The 16090-nt window shown below is 43.8% G+C and overlaps 1 pseudogene; it reads left to right on the forward strand.

Annotated features, from left to right (window-relative positions):
• Window positions 1–922: 922 nt before the first annotated feature.
• LOC146816753 (heat shock cognate 71 kDa protein pseudogene) overlaps window positions 923–16090 on the forward strand; it is a 38982-nt pseudogene continuing 23814 nt past the window's right edge.

A 16090-nucleotide genomic window follows, 5' to 3' on the forward strand; every position in this document is an offset into this window, starting at 1 on the left:
GGTGTCTGTTTGTTGAAGTTGTCATAGAAGGACTTGATTTTCAGATGACAGTAGGAGCTGAGCATGTTGCAGAGGTCCTGGGAGGGGGTGATGTCCGTGGCCTTGCTGGGGTTTTGGTGAATTCTTGGATGATGCTGAAGAGTTCCTTTGAGTTGTTGGAGTTGGCGGTGATCTTGCACTGGATAAAGGCTCATTTGGTTGATCTGATGATTTGGTCGTATTCTGACAAGGTGTTCTTGTATGTGGTGGGGTCTTCTGAAGTTTTTCTGTTTTGCCAATTCTTCTCGAGACGTCTGCAGGTGCGTCTAGATTCTTGGAGGTCGGCGGTGAACCAGGTGGCCTTTCTGGTGCACTGTCTGTCAGGGTTGCGAAGGGGTGCGAGCTCTTCTGCGCAGTTAGAGATCCATCTGTGTAGTTCTTTGGCTGCGAGGTTGGCGTCGGTCGAGGTGGAGAGGGCATCGCGGTTGAGGGTGGAGTTGAGGTGCTCCTCGGTGACAGTGCTCCAGTTCCTTCGTGGAGGGTGGTGTTCAGGCTTGGGGGCGGTGGGTTTGTCAATGTGGAAGTGTACGCAGTGGTGGTCCGTCCAGAGGGGTTGCCTGGTGTAGCTGAAGTGAATGTTGTTTCCTCCTGCGAAGATGGGGTCAAGGCTGTGTCCTGCCTTGTGGGTGGGGGTGGTGATGAGCTGTTTCAGTCTGAAGTTGGCAAGGTTGTCCAGGAGGGTGGAGGAGTTGGGGTTGTTGAAGTTGTTGAGTTGGAAGTTGAGGTGTCCGATGAGTATGTAGTCCATGGAGGAGATGGCATGGGGGCGGTGAGGTCGGCGATGTTAGCGGTGAACACTGTTTGAGGTCTGGGGGGCCTGTAGGTGAGGGTGCTGCATAGGGTGGATCTGGGGCTGGTATGTATCTGGAAATAGAGGTGTTCGATGGTGGACGAAGAATCGCTCGTGCTGGAGGTGGTGAGTCGGCGCGAGTTCTTGTGTGCAATGGCGAGTCCTCCTCCTGGGCGGTTGGGGCAGTCTTTCCTCTGGATCTTGTATCCTTCAGGGATGGCGGTGGCGATGTCGTGGGCGGAGTTGGTCCAGGTTTCCGTGAAGAAGATGACATCAGGCGAGATGGTGTCGAGGAGGTTCTGGATCTCTACTGCGTGTCTGTGCACGGAGCGCACATTGAGGAGGATGCAGGGCTTCGGGGGTGTTGACGTATGGCGTGGGGGTGACGGCTGTGGGGGTGCAGAGGGTGGTGAAGGTTTGGCGGCAGTGTCTGCAGGAGAACTGGCAGTGGGTGGATTTTGGTGTAGACAGATGGCAGTTATTGTTTCTTCCGGGGTTAAGTGCAAGGAGGGCGGCAGAGTCGTAGCGGTGGGTGGTTGGAGATCCATGGTTTGTGGTGCTGGTCGCGGTCGATCACGCACGGGCGCAGACAGGCTTGCCTTTGGCATGCCTTTGGCACACCAGCAGTGCGCCCGCTGCACGCGGCTGCCATTAAATAGGGAAGGGGGAGGGAAGCTCAGCTGGGAGGTGGAAGTGAGTACGCAGAGGGGAGGGGTCGCGGGGAGCAGCGGTGTGAAAAGGGTGGCGAGATTGAGTACCAAGGAGAAAACAGAGTCACAGACAGACAGGCACAAAAATACAGTAAAAATACAATAAAAGACAGACAAAAGACACAAAGACAAAACGGGCACAACAAGGCAGACAGACAACAGTGGAACAGCAGAAGAGCAAGGCTCTCCCACTGGACCACCAGGTATGAGATCTGTTGAATCCACGGATGCTCCGCATCCCTAAATCTTTTATCTTTAATATCTGCAAACTACTGAATGGATTCATACCAAATTACAAAAAGAGGTCTTTTTGGACCAGGATCTAGCTTTCTGCCAAATTTGGTACAATTCCGTTCAGCGGTTTGGGCTGTAGTTGAGTTCAAAGTCCCAATGGGAAATTGCATGGGAAAAATGCTCCCTTCCCCCTCGAAAGCCTTCAAGGATGGCGACGATGCAAAGGGTGAGATTATGTGTAATTTCTCTTTTTCCGACCACATCATACATGTTTCGTCTGACACTCAGCCTTGTTCACTGATGGTGAGACGCCAACATTCTTGCTAAGTTACATACACATGCATTTTGATATATATATATATATATACACACACATACACACACACAGATATGTGTGTGTATGTGTGTGTACGTTTACTTCTGAATATGTCATACTGCGAACCTTTAAGTCACAAAGCAAACCCAAAAACATGGAAGGAAGATTTTAGATTTTGAAAGAAGGTTTTTTTTTTGTAAATAGTTCGTAATTGACCTAAATTTGCGTTGTACGGTCGGTGCATTACTGCTCGACTCCTGGCCATGAATATGGTGCATCTACTCACAAATGGTTTCTGCCAGTCTCTCTCTAAAGAAACTACATCATTAATACTTGGAGGGAAATATTCCACCAAGCAGAGCAACATCAAAGGGGAGTACACGAACATGGAATGTCTTAGAAGTCTCACTTGGGAGGGCGAGCATGTAACTGTGCTTTTCTCAGTCTGCTCTGCTATTGCATATGATCTCATGAGTTGAAAAAGTTTGAAGAGTTTGCTTCCAAACAAAACTATTTAACGCCTTACTACTGTCAAGAAAGCATTGGAGTTTGGGTCAAGGTAATCTAAATTATCTTGCAATCAAAATGCCTACATTCTGAAATAATGCATATATTTTATGTGCATGCTTCTTTGTACAGTGTGAACCCATGTCAATAGAATGTATGTGAAATAAAAATATATTACAAAAGGAATTCAAAACAGAGAGCATTATGGAGCAATCATTATAGTCTAGAAAGGAAAGGAAACAGATCACACCTAATAAAGAACGTGTGTAGCTCTGAAGTATCGCAGAAGGAAAAAAGGATTTGAATGTGTTTAAATCATTTTACTATCCAGGAAATGGAGATGCACACACAGCATGTTTTAATGCCCTCTGCAACTGTAATTGTGTGCCCTTCTTTCAAGGTCGGTAGGGAACAAAGGACCACAGCCACACAAAAAAAGATTTACTTTTGTAGCTTTACTTCTGTGTTTGAAATAAATTAATAATTTGTTTTGAATTCACAAAATGTGGAAATGATTCCCAAAATCATAAAATTACATCCATTGATTTTTCAATGGGCATTTTTCCTGTTATTTGAGAAACTTTCTGATTTATTGTAATGTACAACATTTCTAGGATTACTTTACTCCCCAAGCGCTGGGATGCCCGATGGTAACTGCGCGCTATACAAAACCGCCTACAATACAATACAATATTTCAGTTCATTGAACTCGACCCAAATTTTTATCCAGGAATAATAAGTAATTTCTAAGAAATTCCTCAGGTCAGCCCCACCCTGAGGTTGAATCCGCCTTGGTAGTACCACCTCATCAGGGTGGGACGAGGTGGCAAATGATGAAGCATGTCACATTACACGAGTGAGCCTACCTTGTCCAATTCTTGGAATTGCCCCCGTTTTCCCAAAGGGAGTGTAGCAGTAGGTGATGCAATTTACAATACGTTAGGCGTGTTGAAAAATTTCTTTTAAACACCAGCCAAGGGTATCATGCCAATTTTTGTGTTGTGATGTGTATTCTAATTATAGAAAAGTTGGAATAATGTTGCATGTTTCAAGACATTCTGATCTACTGAGCCTTTTTCAGATAAACCTAACTTGTAATAAACTGATTCTGATATTTTTTTGGCAGCAAATATCTAACAGTATTTTGTGATGTATTTAATTTTGCACTTTCGCTTCAATTTTTTTCTTCATGTTTTCAAATATGCTCTCTCTTTCATATGGAGGAGCTATGCACCTAGGATTTAAGTGGTTTGTGGGAGAGATGATGGTGTGTATTATAAGGTATAAAGTAGCCCCTGCTGTGAATGATAATGATATTGCAAGTCTGGTCAGCCCAGAGTCCATAACCTTATAAAGGAAATCATCCTTTGGCCTCAGTCCTCTCTATTATCATGGAATTGCACAGTGACTTGCAATATCCTTATAATGTGTGGCATGCAGTACTTCATCCCATTCACAATGTGACAGTAGTGTCCATGTAAATGTGGGGAGGTGCAAGCTTGATGATAAGCTGCTCGTGTCCCCACTCTTGTGTCTGCTGCTCTTCCAAGCCATCTGTGCAGCTGTGATCCATGTATGTCTGTACTATTCGGATCCTCTATAGGTCATTCTGATAACAAGCCAGGGGTACAGTGACTGGGTTTGTGCCTGCAAGTTTGACTTTTCCTCTATGTGGATGATGCAGTTGAGTAATTCTGCAGGCGTTTATGAAGACATTAACTGCTAGTGATGACATTTGTAGTTACAATTGAAAATATGCGTATTATAGATGACACTGATATTCATGCTGACATCTTCCTCTGATTCCTGAGTAAAAGTGAATGTCACCAGTTGTCATCAGGCTTCATGTAATGGGTCATATTGCTTTCATTCAACTGTGGGCAGGGAAACACATTTTCTGGAGTTTCACCATGCTTATTCTAGACTTCCCTCCCATAATGGCCTAGTGCTGGAATTTGGAAGGTTCTTTAATTGGCTAAAGTTTTGAGTGTATTGATAGTCTCCAAATTAGTGATTGTGTTAGTGCTTCATTTTTGGCTGTTAGAGCTTCCAGTCAATGAGATTCAAATTGTGACTTTCTTATTGTCATCCACACTTTTCCACTCCTCTTCTTGTGTGGCTGCAGAAGGCCCTAGATGACATATCTATTTGCTGTTTTATTCGAACCTTAACTTTTGACACCTTTCCTGGGCATTATATGTTTCTATTACTTCTTTTGTGAAGGTATGCATGGCACATGTAGTACATGGTTGCATTCCTTATGTAGTGCTTAATGTGCAATAATCTCTGGGGTAACATTAAAACATTAATATACATAATATTGCCTTAGCCCAGTATAAAAGTGTGGCAGAGCACTGTATTTCTTGGCTTTTGGATTACAGCAAGTCATTGTTTGTTCTTGTCTTAAATGCCTGGGCATTTTAATGCCCAAGGCTTTTTTAAATAGCTTTAACTTTTTTACATTCTTGGATTTTTTCATGTGATGTCCTATATCCATAGGCTTCTTAAACCCATGAATGTTTACATCCTTCTATTTTTACATCCGTAGATTTTTCATATTATTTTTATACATACTGTTTATTTTGTTTTTGACATCTTTGAGGTTTTTATATTCTTAGGTTTTTACATTCTTTCAGATTTTTACAACCTTGCTTTCCCATTCTTGACTTTTAAATCCATGTTTCTTTACATTCATTGATTTGCTTTTATTTAATTGACATTTTTCGATCCTTGGGTGTTTTCATTCTTTGTGTTTTGATTGCAGCTCAACGCTGGAACTCTACACAGAGGCGACTATTGCAATGTAGAACTAAACTGGAAGCAGAAAATATGCCTGGGTATCCTGAACACAGTAGCTACATTCTGTAAACTGTCAAATGGGTGAAAGATATGTGGGTGTGGGCACAGCAATGTTGATAAGGTGAAACAACTTGCTAGATTGATCATTTCCATGCAATATTACACTTAGGGAGATAGACACATGACAATATTTATTACCTTTCATCACTTTTATGAACAAGTTCTAAACGAAGACGTGTAACTCAGAGAACACAGCACGTTTAGACACCTAATGCCCCGCCCAATCCCCAAATGACCCAATGAGCACTCTCAGTTGGATTATCGCTACCTAATCTTTACCATAAATAGATCATGGAAAAATAGGTAAGGACATTATTATTTGTTCGATCGCCTCTGCTCAACTAAGGGCTACTAACAAGGGTGAGACTATTTGGGATCATCCAACAGGAGTGGGGAAGTTTCCCACAACAGTTTGTGAGCTACTTGTGCAAGAGCCCACAATCGTGTGAGTGTCTAGGGATGTTTGGCACCACAGTATTTTTTTGATTAGTGCAATGCTGTTTTCACAATTTTGGTCTTGTGATTAAAAGTGGGCACATCTTATCACTTTCATAACATGTTCTTTTTTTTTGTTGCACCATTCAGATACGGGAGAATCATCAGCGTTCTCAAGCATTTCTAGCCTGGAGCTTGCTGTCGATAAACATTGGTCCAAGAAATAATTTTAGGTTTTCTGCAAAAGTCATCGAAATAATATGATAACTCAGATATATTGTCAAAGGCATGTAATGATCATTGTCAAATCAAATAGGCCTGGCGTTTTAGTTATAAAAACATTTTATGTGGATGAGAGGGCAGGAAGGGGATGTTCTGTTGCTGTCATACTGTGGGTGTCCACCTGGCAGGCAGTAGTTATGTTACATAATATGTATTCCTGGTACAAAGCTAGACTGACATGACTCCTGTCTACGTATTTTATTCACAAAAGAAGCTCAGAGAGTAACGGTGCCCAAAGATTGGCTATTCATTTTGTTCTATTGATGTTAGCCACAATGCCTCAACACTCCGTGCTAGGTTGTATGATAGAATCACACATGGTTTAACCATGCGCGCCTCTACCACGCAGCCCAAACCACGAATGCGTCTTAACCATGCATTCCTTTACCACGTATGCCTTTACCACGAAGGTATGTTGTATAGGAAAGAATGGTAAAGGGGTATGTGTCGCTAAGGTCATCCCCTACCCTTACCACCCCACCCCTCCCTGCTGTCCCTTAGAGTATCTTAGCCCCTTCCACTGCCCTAAAACTTATCCCGACCCACCAGCCCTAAAAACTACCCCACCTACCCATTCCCCTCCCACTGCCCTAATGCCTAAAACCCTGCCCCTTTACATACACTACCCAGACCCCCGTGCTGTCCCTTAAACTTCCCCAACCCCTTCCACTGCCCTAAAACTTACCCCAGCCCTAAAAACTACTCCATCTACCCATTCCCTTCCCACTGCCCTAAGGCCAAAAACCCTGATCCTTTACGTACACTACCCTGACCCCCTGTGCTGTCCCTTAAACTACCCCGACCCCCTCTAATCCCTAAAACCTACCCCGACCCCAGCCCTAAAAACTACCCCCAGCCCCACTTACCTCACTGCGGCGTCTTCCTGCTTTCGTCTTCTAGAAGCTAGACCGCGCCCTGCCTAAACCACGCATATACGTGGTTACGTCATATGTGTGATTATGGTAATCGTGTTTAAGCTTGTGTAGTCAGAACACACGTGGTTCAGACCGTGGTGTTCCGACTGTTTCCCTCCGTGCTGCCATAGTACAGGCACCTCTCTATGGCCATGTAATGTCCAGTACAGATCCGTCTTAACTCACAGTGCTGGTCATGATCACATACAGCACTTGTCCAATACCTAATTAAAGTTACCCAATATCACATAGAGTTAGCTCAATATCACACAGCGCTGGTCTTTGATCATATAGTGCTGACCAGTCTTAACCTTGCAAATCTGAAGTAAGGATTCTGTTAAATACAATGATCATCATTTCAGAAAATTACTACTGAATGATGGGTTCTCCAGCAGATGCACATTCTGTTCTCTGCTAGTAATAATGCAGGTGAAGATCTAAATGTGCTGTTATTCATGTAGGCCAGTGACCTTTGACAGTGATGAATGATACCTGCCCTAATTGCAAAATCTGAAAAATTGTGCAAATGGTGTATTTTACAGCATATTTTCCACATATATTTTCTAAAGGCCAAGGGTCTTATAGGGCGCCCATGATTCACTGTAGTACTCTCATGGAGTGCCAACTAAACCTGTCCCTCCCCAGAAGTGTTGCAGGCCCATCTGGACTAGGGATAAGACAATCAGCTAATTTGCCTTGGCTCCGAAATTCCAAGATTTACATATATGCCAGTGCCCATATTTTGATCAGTGAGGGCACCATTAAACCATGGATGGCCAGAAAAAGGCAACAATTCCGACCAATTTGCTTTGGGTGGTGCCAAAATTCTAAGAGGTAATGCCATCTAGACAGGGCCAGCATTCTGCCCTGCAACATCTTGTCATCGATGGCCTCAAAGCACCAGCGTTTACCATTCATTTACCTTGAGCCCTAAATGCCCTAAATGCTAAGAATTACTGTCAACATTGCAGTATATTGCCCAGTGAGGGAACAATCACAAACAAATAATTAGAATTTCCGCGAATATGCCAGGATCCAGACAGCACATTTGCTTACACATACATACACACATAGCCACAAACGTGGATGGAAAGCACACACACACACACACAGAGCAGACACACCCATACAGTCTTACACGCATGCACTCACACTAGGTCACATACAGATAGGTGTGATCTCACACTTTTGCACTCACACAACGATGAGATCGTTTTTTTACTTAAACCCATCATTCTCCATTACTACATTTCCACTTGCACAACTGGTGCTCACGGACCCTCCGCGCTCCGGACAGGCCCTCAGCCCATCCTGGACAATGTGGCTGTGTTGAGGGGCTTCCGAGAACAACTGAGCAAGAAACAGAAAGCTGGAGCCCGCGCAGTGCATTCGAGCCACATTGATGCACTGAGTAAGTTCAAGCTGCAGATCACCCTCTTACTTTTTCACCCCTCACCGTCAAGTGACAAGTTTGGAAAGGGTGGAGTGAGAAGGTGATTGACATGTAGCCCTGGGCATTCCAGGCCTAAAGTTTGAGGTCCCTGGGGCTACCATTACTACTGACACTGCAACACATAACAAAGTGGGCAAGAGCAAGAAGTGGCAGGCCCCTGAGGAGAGGCCTGTGACTGTACCAGCCATGAGAAATCTGTGTGATGGCTGGTGCAGGAGCCTCTTTGCTGACACCATCCATCACTCCGACTCACAGCTACAGACTGCTGGTCTCCATGCTTTAAAATAGAGCTAGAAAGCAATCATTTGGTTTCCTCTTGTGCCCCTATGTCACTGCCGGTGCAGCAAGGCTATTGCGACGGAAGCTATTGGTGCGAGCCTGGCCCTGGGTTCAACTATGTTATCCATGACATTTGCAAGATAAAAATGTGTGCATCCTAGAACAGCGGTTCTTAACTTTTTTACTTCTGTGAAACCCCACTGAATCATTATTGGAATTTGGGGACCCCATCTGAGTCATTATAGAAAGCTGGGGAACCCGGCATAAGCAATGTCTATGATTTGAACCTCAAAACAATACACATAAAAACAAGTATACACTAAACAACTGATCAAATATTGAAATATTTTGTTGAATTCATAATGAAATGTAGAAAAAGTTTTCAAATGTTACATTTTGCTTCTTTAATTGTATATCCTTTATTAACTTCCATGTATTAGTTTGAATATTACTTAATAGTTTCAAACAGTCACAGACCCCCTCGTAGGCTTCGCTGACCCCCAGGGGTCCTGGGATCACAGGTTTAGGACCGCTGCCCTAGAACAGCTCTCTTGGAGCCGATAGCCTTTGCATTAGTATGGAGCTGCCTTTGTTAACACAGCATGATGCTGACAGTGTCTTCATTGAAACCTATACCTGACAGCAACTCGGAGACATGCTAAGTAGTTATGTATATAGGAGAGGTTCGATTAGCAGGTTTGTGCAACTTTTATATTTGGAATATTGGGCACCAACCTCCACTTATTGGACCAGACTAGAAAGAAACACTCCGGCCCTCACCCAGGATCAGAAGCCAAATTGTGATAATACCATGATTCTGGTAACTATGGGGCATATCAGCAAGGAGAGGCGATAGAATTATCACCGCTTTTGCGTCCGTTTTCGGCCGAAAAGTGGCGATAATTTTATCGCCTAATTAGCAAGCTCATGCTGACGCGTGAGAACTTGCGTTAGCGTAGGAATTCCTAACGCCCAGCTTTGCATCTCTAATGAGATGCAAAGTAGGCGTTCCTGACCTGACATGACAGGAGAAATGTCGCTAAGCGACATTTCTCCTATCATCAAGCCCCACGCTATGAATCATAGCGGCAAGAAAAGTAGCGATAACCCCTGTTATCGCTACTTTCCTTACGCCTGCTTCAGGACTGACTTAGCCATGATATCTGTTAGACCTGGCATCATTGGCATGAGTCTCTCCTCCATTTTTTTCCGTTTGCCTCCTCTGTTTACGATGTTTTTGCTGGAATATTGCTTTGGGCACTGTGCCACTGCTGATCAGTGCCACAGTGCAAGTGCTCCCTATGTTAAATTGATACATTGATTGGTGTTACCATGATCGGCTTGGTTGACTTACTGTTCAGACCCTAGTCTAGTGCACCGCGTGTGCCAAGGGCATGTAAGTTAACTGCTGCTGGTGGGCTTGCAGCACTGGTTGTGCAACCCACAGAAGCAGCGTGTAAAATGTGTCTCAGGCCTGCCATCGCAGAGCCTGTGTGCAGTCCCTGACTGCCATGTCGACTTGGCAAGGAAACCTACTTGCCAGTCTCTAAAACCTTCACTTTACCACATTTCAGACACCTCTATGGTAGGCCCTAGGGCTGGGTGCATTGTGGGTAAAAGGTAGGTCATGCCCTGATGTGTGTGGCATGACCTAATAGTGAATTACAGCCATTTTCGTTTTTCACTATTGAAGGGCTACCTGCCACCAATAGGCCAGAATGGGCAGACTGATTATTAACTCCATTATAATCTATCTGACTCAGGGAGCATGGTAGCAGGTCGAGTTTAGTATCCCTGAACTCAGAATTTAATAACACACCCTTTAGGATGGATGGTTTTTAAATTCTGTGTTTGAAAATAGCCCTTTTAGAAAGTGGCTATTTTCTTGTCCAACTTTCCACCGGTCTCTGCTGGTTTGGTGTGTGTGTCAGGGGCTGGGTGGCTCCAGAGGTCTGAGTGGGTCAGTGTGGGGTGAATGGGGCATCTACACTTAGAGTGGGGGAAGAGTAGTCCCTGATAGCCTGCCCTGCCTGACACAATGCTGGCTCCACCTCCTGCCGGGCGACTGATAGCCCTGCTCCTGCCAGTGACAATACTGGCTCCGCCTCCTGCTGGGCAGCTGAGGACCCTGCCCTGCTCAGTGAATAGGCCAGGTGCCTCTGCCTGGCAACACCCACAACAAACCCAGGATGGGGGGAATTTCCCTGCTTGGACAAAGGGAACAAAGCAGAAAAGGGGTATAAGAGAAGGACCCCTGAACCAAGAACTCAGATCACTTCTGACATGGAAACCTCTACCAAGGACAAGAAGCCTGCTGATCTAAGGGCTTGCCTCCCCCTTCTGCCAGTGTGCTGTTTGCTGGGGGGAACCTGGAGCTGCTTCTTTATTTTTGCCAAGGAACAAGGAGAGAGGAACCTGGTGTGTACTCTCAAAAGCTTGCTAGAAAATCTCCAAGGGCTGGAAGAGTGCCAGCCTCCTGTTGAAGTCACAGGGCCAAAGGACTTCACCCTCTACTGAATTGCTGGTTGCTGGAAAGTGTTATTTCCAGTGCACAGGGGAAATCTGCAGTCTCGACGTCGCCGACGCCGCCGAATCCAGCTCGACATCGTGAGTAACGGCTCCAGTGTTCCGAGTCTTCGACGCCGGCCGCCGGGCCCGATCGACGCCAGTAGCGACGCCAGGAGTAGTGAGTATCGGCTCCAGCTCCAAGTGACCCCGTCTTGACGCCGGTATCGACGCCTCTGAGTAGTGAGTATCGGCTCCAGCTCTAAGCGACCCTGTCTCGACGCCGCTGCTGATCGCATCGACTCGACGTCCTTCTCGACGCCGTGAGCGCTGCTCCGGCCCGACACCCCTCGACGCCGCTGCAGATCAACCCGAATCCGAGGCCCGATCGACGCCGACCTCGACGCCGACATCTCGACGCCGTGGATCATTGTTTTCTTCATTTCCAAAGGTACTGTGTTTGTGGGTTCTGTTGCAGCTCCAGGCTCGACGTAGCACTACTCGCGGTCGACGCCGAACCTTGGGAATATCGTAAACTCGACGTCGTGTGACTCCTGTGGGGGTCACATTGTTGCCAAGAACTGTGTTTCAGAAGAATACTTACTTTTGTTGCTAAAGAACCATTTCCTAAGAAGAAACTGTACCTGAACTATTATTTTTCTTTCCAAAGAGTATTTATTAAGATTGTGGTATATTTTTGTCGTTATTTGGTCTTGTGCTAAGCCTTATATAAAAATACTATTTTTATAATAACTCCTGTGTTGTGTCCATTTGTAGTGTATTCACTTTATTACTGTATGTGGTCATAAATGCTTAACACACTGCCTCTGAGATAAGCCTGTCTGCTCTGCCAAGCTACCAAGAGGGTAGCAGGGGCTATCTGAGTGTGTAATCCCCTTGCCCTGACTAGAGTTGGTAGGTCCCTATTTGTCAGAAGTGTATACCTCTGACAACTAGAGACCGCCGGTTCTAACAATATCCTATTCAAGGTGGATATCATGGCTAAGTTTGTGAGTCCCTATCATCAAGCTAATGCCACATTGCGTGAGATTATCGCTGGGTTTCCAGCGATAATCTCACGTTAGGCAGTTAGCACTAGGATTTTTATCGCTTTTGAGATAAGCGTTGCTAATAGCACGCTATCTCAGCAATAAAAATCCACGCTAGCTGGCGATAATTATCCTAGCGCTAAGTGCGCTCAGCGATAATTATCGCCGGTTGTTGCTGATATGCCCCTTAATTATAGCAACTGGTAACCGTGAGATTAATGTGAATTTGAAATGAATGAGAAATAATGTGCAAAATCGCCTGTTTTTCATTGGATTTTCTTTATTTCTATTTTCATTCTAGCTGGCCTCTTAATAGGGTGCAACAAGGGCTCCTACTCAAAATCATTAGCGCATTTGGGGGCACATTTGCAAGGCGGTGATAGAAAAGTATCTCCACTTTTCTGGCCGTTTTCGGCCGAAAAGCAGTGATAATTTTATCGCCTAATTAGCAAGGTCACGCTAACGCGTGAAACCTTGCATTAACGCACCTATTCTTAACGCCCAGCTTTGGATCTCTAATGAGATGCAAAGTGGGCGTTCCTGACCTGACATGACAGGAGAAATGTCGCTAAGCGACATTTATCCTATCATCAAGCCCCACGCTATGAAGTATAGCAGCAGGAAAAGTAGCGATAACCCCTGTTATCGCTACTTTCCATATGCCTGCTTTAGGACTGACTTAGCCATGATATCCTAAGGAAGGTGGATATCATGGCTAAATTTGTGAGTCCCTATCAACAAGCTAACGCCACATTTCGTGAGATTATCGCTGGGTTTCCAGCGATAATCTCACGTTAGGCAGTTAGCGCTAGTATTTTTATCGCTTTTGAGATAAGCGTTGCAAATAGCACGCTATCTCAGTGATAAAAATCCACGCTAGCCGGCGATAGTTATCCTAGCGCTAAGTGCGCTTAGCGATAATTATCGCAGGATGTTGCTGAAATGCCCCTTGGGGGCATATTGTCAAGAAACGGCGTTAAAATTATCGCCGCTTTAGCGGCAGAAAACTGCTGCTAAAGCAGCGATAATTTTAACGCCGCGATAATTTTAACGCCGTGCTTGATAATATGCCCCGTAATGTGGTACTTTCACGTTATTACAGGCAGAATTACCATCTGATTTTTTTTCTGGGTACAGGTTCAACAGATCAGACATGGAGGAATTATTCCCCAGAAAATCTCCTGTAATTCAAGAGTGACATGCAGATATCAGTGCAGAAATATCTGACGGTATTCCCCCTTCCACAGGGGATTGGGTGGATGACCGAGGTCATTCTGCTTCCCTGAATATCCGATTCCCACTTTCTCTGTAAATCTGTGTTCAAAGTTACAGCAGTTTTACTTTCACCAACCTTGTACTGTGGCCCTTAATGGTGAACAATTATCTAAAGGTTTTTACTGGTGCTAATGCGTGGAGTTTCCTATATCAACAAAATTCCTAGTAAATGCAAGGAAAATCCCTTTCTGTACATTTAGGAACATTTTCTACACCTTCCAACCTACTCGAAATGAGGACCTAAGTAAGTCAATTTAGTTCAGAGAAAATAATTTGAGCGTGCATCCATTAACTTCAAAATCACAAGTTTTTCGGGAAAAGAAATCCTTTGCCCTTAACATTAAACCTTGCTGGACAATTAGTGATAACAACACATGTAGAGCAGCAAGGCTTTTTTGTTAAACCAGCTTTGTTTATAGACACATACAAATATAGATAAATTACCATGCGAAGTGTGGGGCGCAGTTTGTTATTCTTCAAAACACAATTCGTCATAATGTAGAACTGCTTTGTAATGTGCCTGCAAATAGATGGTAATGCGCTCAGATATCTTGCCATTAGTCATTCACGCGCCGAAAAACAACGAAAACTGTGATTCAATGGGCGTTATATGTGAGTTATTACTGGGTTTCAAATCATCAACAATGAAAGAAAAATGATCACATGTGCTAAAAAACCACTGGATAATGTGCAAGGTCTTGGGCAGTGCAGGTGATTAATTGCAGGCAATTAAATAAAGAACAATAGAGGAATACTCGTGTCATGGGATGAATAACTGCTAAATAATGTGTAACTGCTAGTGGATTACACATAATTAATCACTGTTTAATCAAATTATTAAAACCCGAGGAATAATAATCGCATAAAGCGAAGAACCACTGTACACTGTGAGTGGAGGAGTGCATTTTATGATGAATCACACGTGAACTACATTTGAAAAATGGCTTGTTTGCATAGGATCCACCATCAAAAATTAATGCTTACTTTTGTAGGTACTATTTATGATTAAATACAATATAATGATAAAATTATTCAGGTCGCTTTATCCAACTCTTTGATCGTTACAATGAGGTCATCTGCTATTTCTGATTTGTAATGATTCCGGCTACTGAACGGACTCTAAAACTATACTAGATAAGATTGATCATTATTACAACATACACGTAGGAGATGAATCCACCAATTACACAATTCCTTGCAAATGATCTAAGTGTTAATAAAGGCCTGCGTGGTGCAGCGTTTTTCAGCTCAAGAGACCTCTCACTTGGGAGGAAGACAATTACCGAACATTAACGCCCACTCTTCCCATCATTACATATGGGCCACTATGGTCGTTAAACCTGGTTGCCATTCATGACCGGTATTTTTGTGACCAGATTTTTTATTTTACAAAATGACCATGTATAGGTTGGTTCATAAATTTCTGAATTGGAGTGGGTTGCAATCTGACCAACCTAAATAATATCCATTAGCTATGATACAAATTGAGACTCACTCTGATTGGATAGCATCATGTGGATGGTGGCCTGCAAGAGTTAGCAAACCACCATGTCTGTAATAACGTTTAAATAAACTTTTTTTTAAAGCAGCCCGGTTTCTTTAAATAAAACGGGGCTGCTTTTAAAACAATACAAGACTTTCCTTTTGGTCTGCTGGACCACTAAATACTCCTCCAGAAATGTTTTCCCCAATTCACAAAGGGGAATGTCTCTTTAGGGGTCTGCAACATATACTGACTCATAAATTGAGATTCGTAATACGAAAATGCGTTTGCAAACTCTGATTCAGATTGTTTGCCATTGTACAAAAGGTCGGAACCACTGGGCCATTGTTCGTTCATTAGTGCCAAATACCTAGCTATACATCTAAGTGCTTTTTCTAACCAGAGAGAACATCTACTCTTCAGAAATTCATTGGACAAGAGGGATATACCTTTCTTCTGTAATTAAGGATGAAGCTTTATTTTACCAGAGGCGCTGGAAAAGAGTATTCAGGAGATGGACTACCACATTGAAGAATGCTCAAACTTCTAACTCACAATGTCATTGCACTGAGTTCTACTCTTCTCTTCCGCACCACAGTCCAGAAGAGATTAGGGTTTTCCCCCACTTGACGAAGGCACATTATTGCTAGTCCAAATTTTGTTTTCAAATTCCTTCCCTTGTAGTGTAGTTCCTATTTCCCTTATAGGCTCTGTGCATTGGAATAATATACACTATAGTTTTTGCATAGGACTAAGGTCAGTATGCTCCTATCGAGTACATTAAACTTAATTACTTGTATGTGCCAGCTAACTCAGAGGTCACTAGAAACCTCTCGAATAAACAAGAAGGCATTCGTTTCTGACTACCGCATAAACATGACAACTTTGTTTCCCTTAGAATCGGAACAGGTCTCAGAATCGTGGAAACAATGGATAACAGTTTCACTCAGTCAATCATGC

Source organism: Triturus cristatus, chromosome 6 (genome assembly GCF_964204655.1).
Source record: "Triturus cristatus chromosome 6, aTriCri1.1, whole genome shotgun sequence".
In the NCBI taxonomy this organism is placed as follows: Eukaryota; Metazoa; Chordata; class Amphibia; order Caudata; family Salamandridae; genus Triturus; species Triturus cristatus.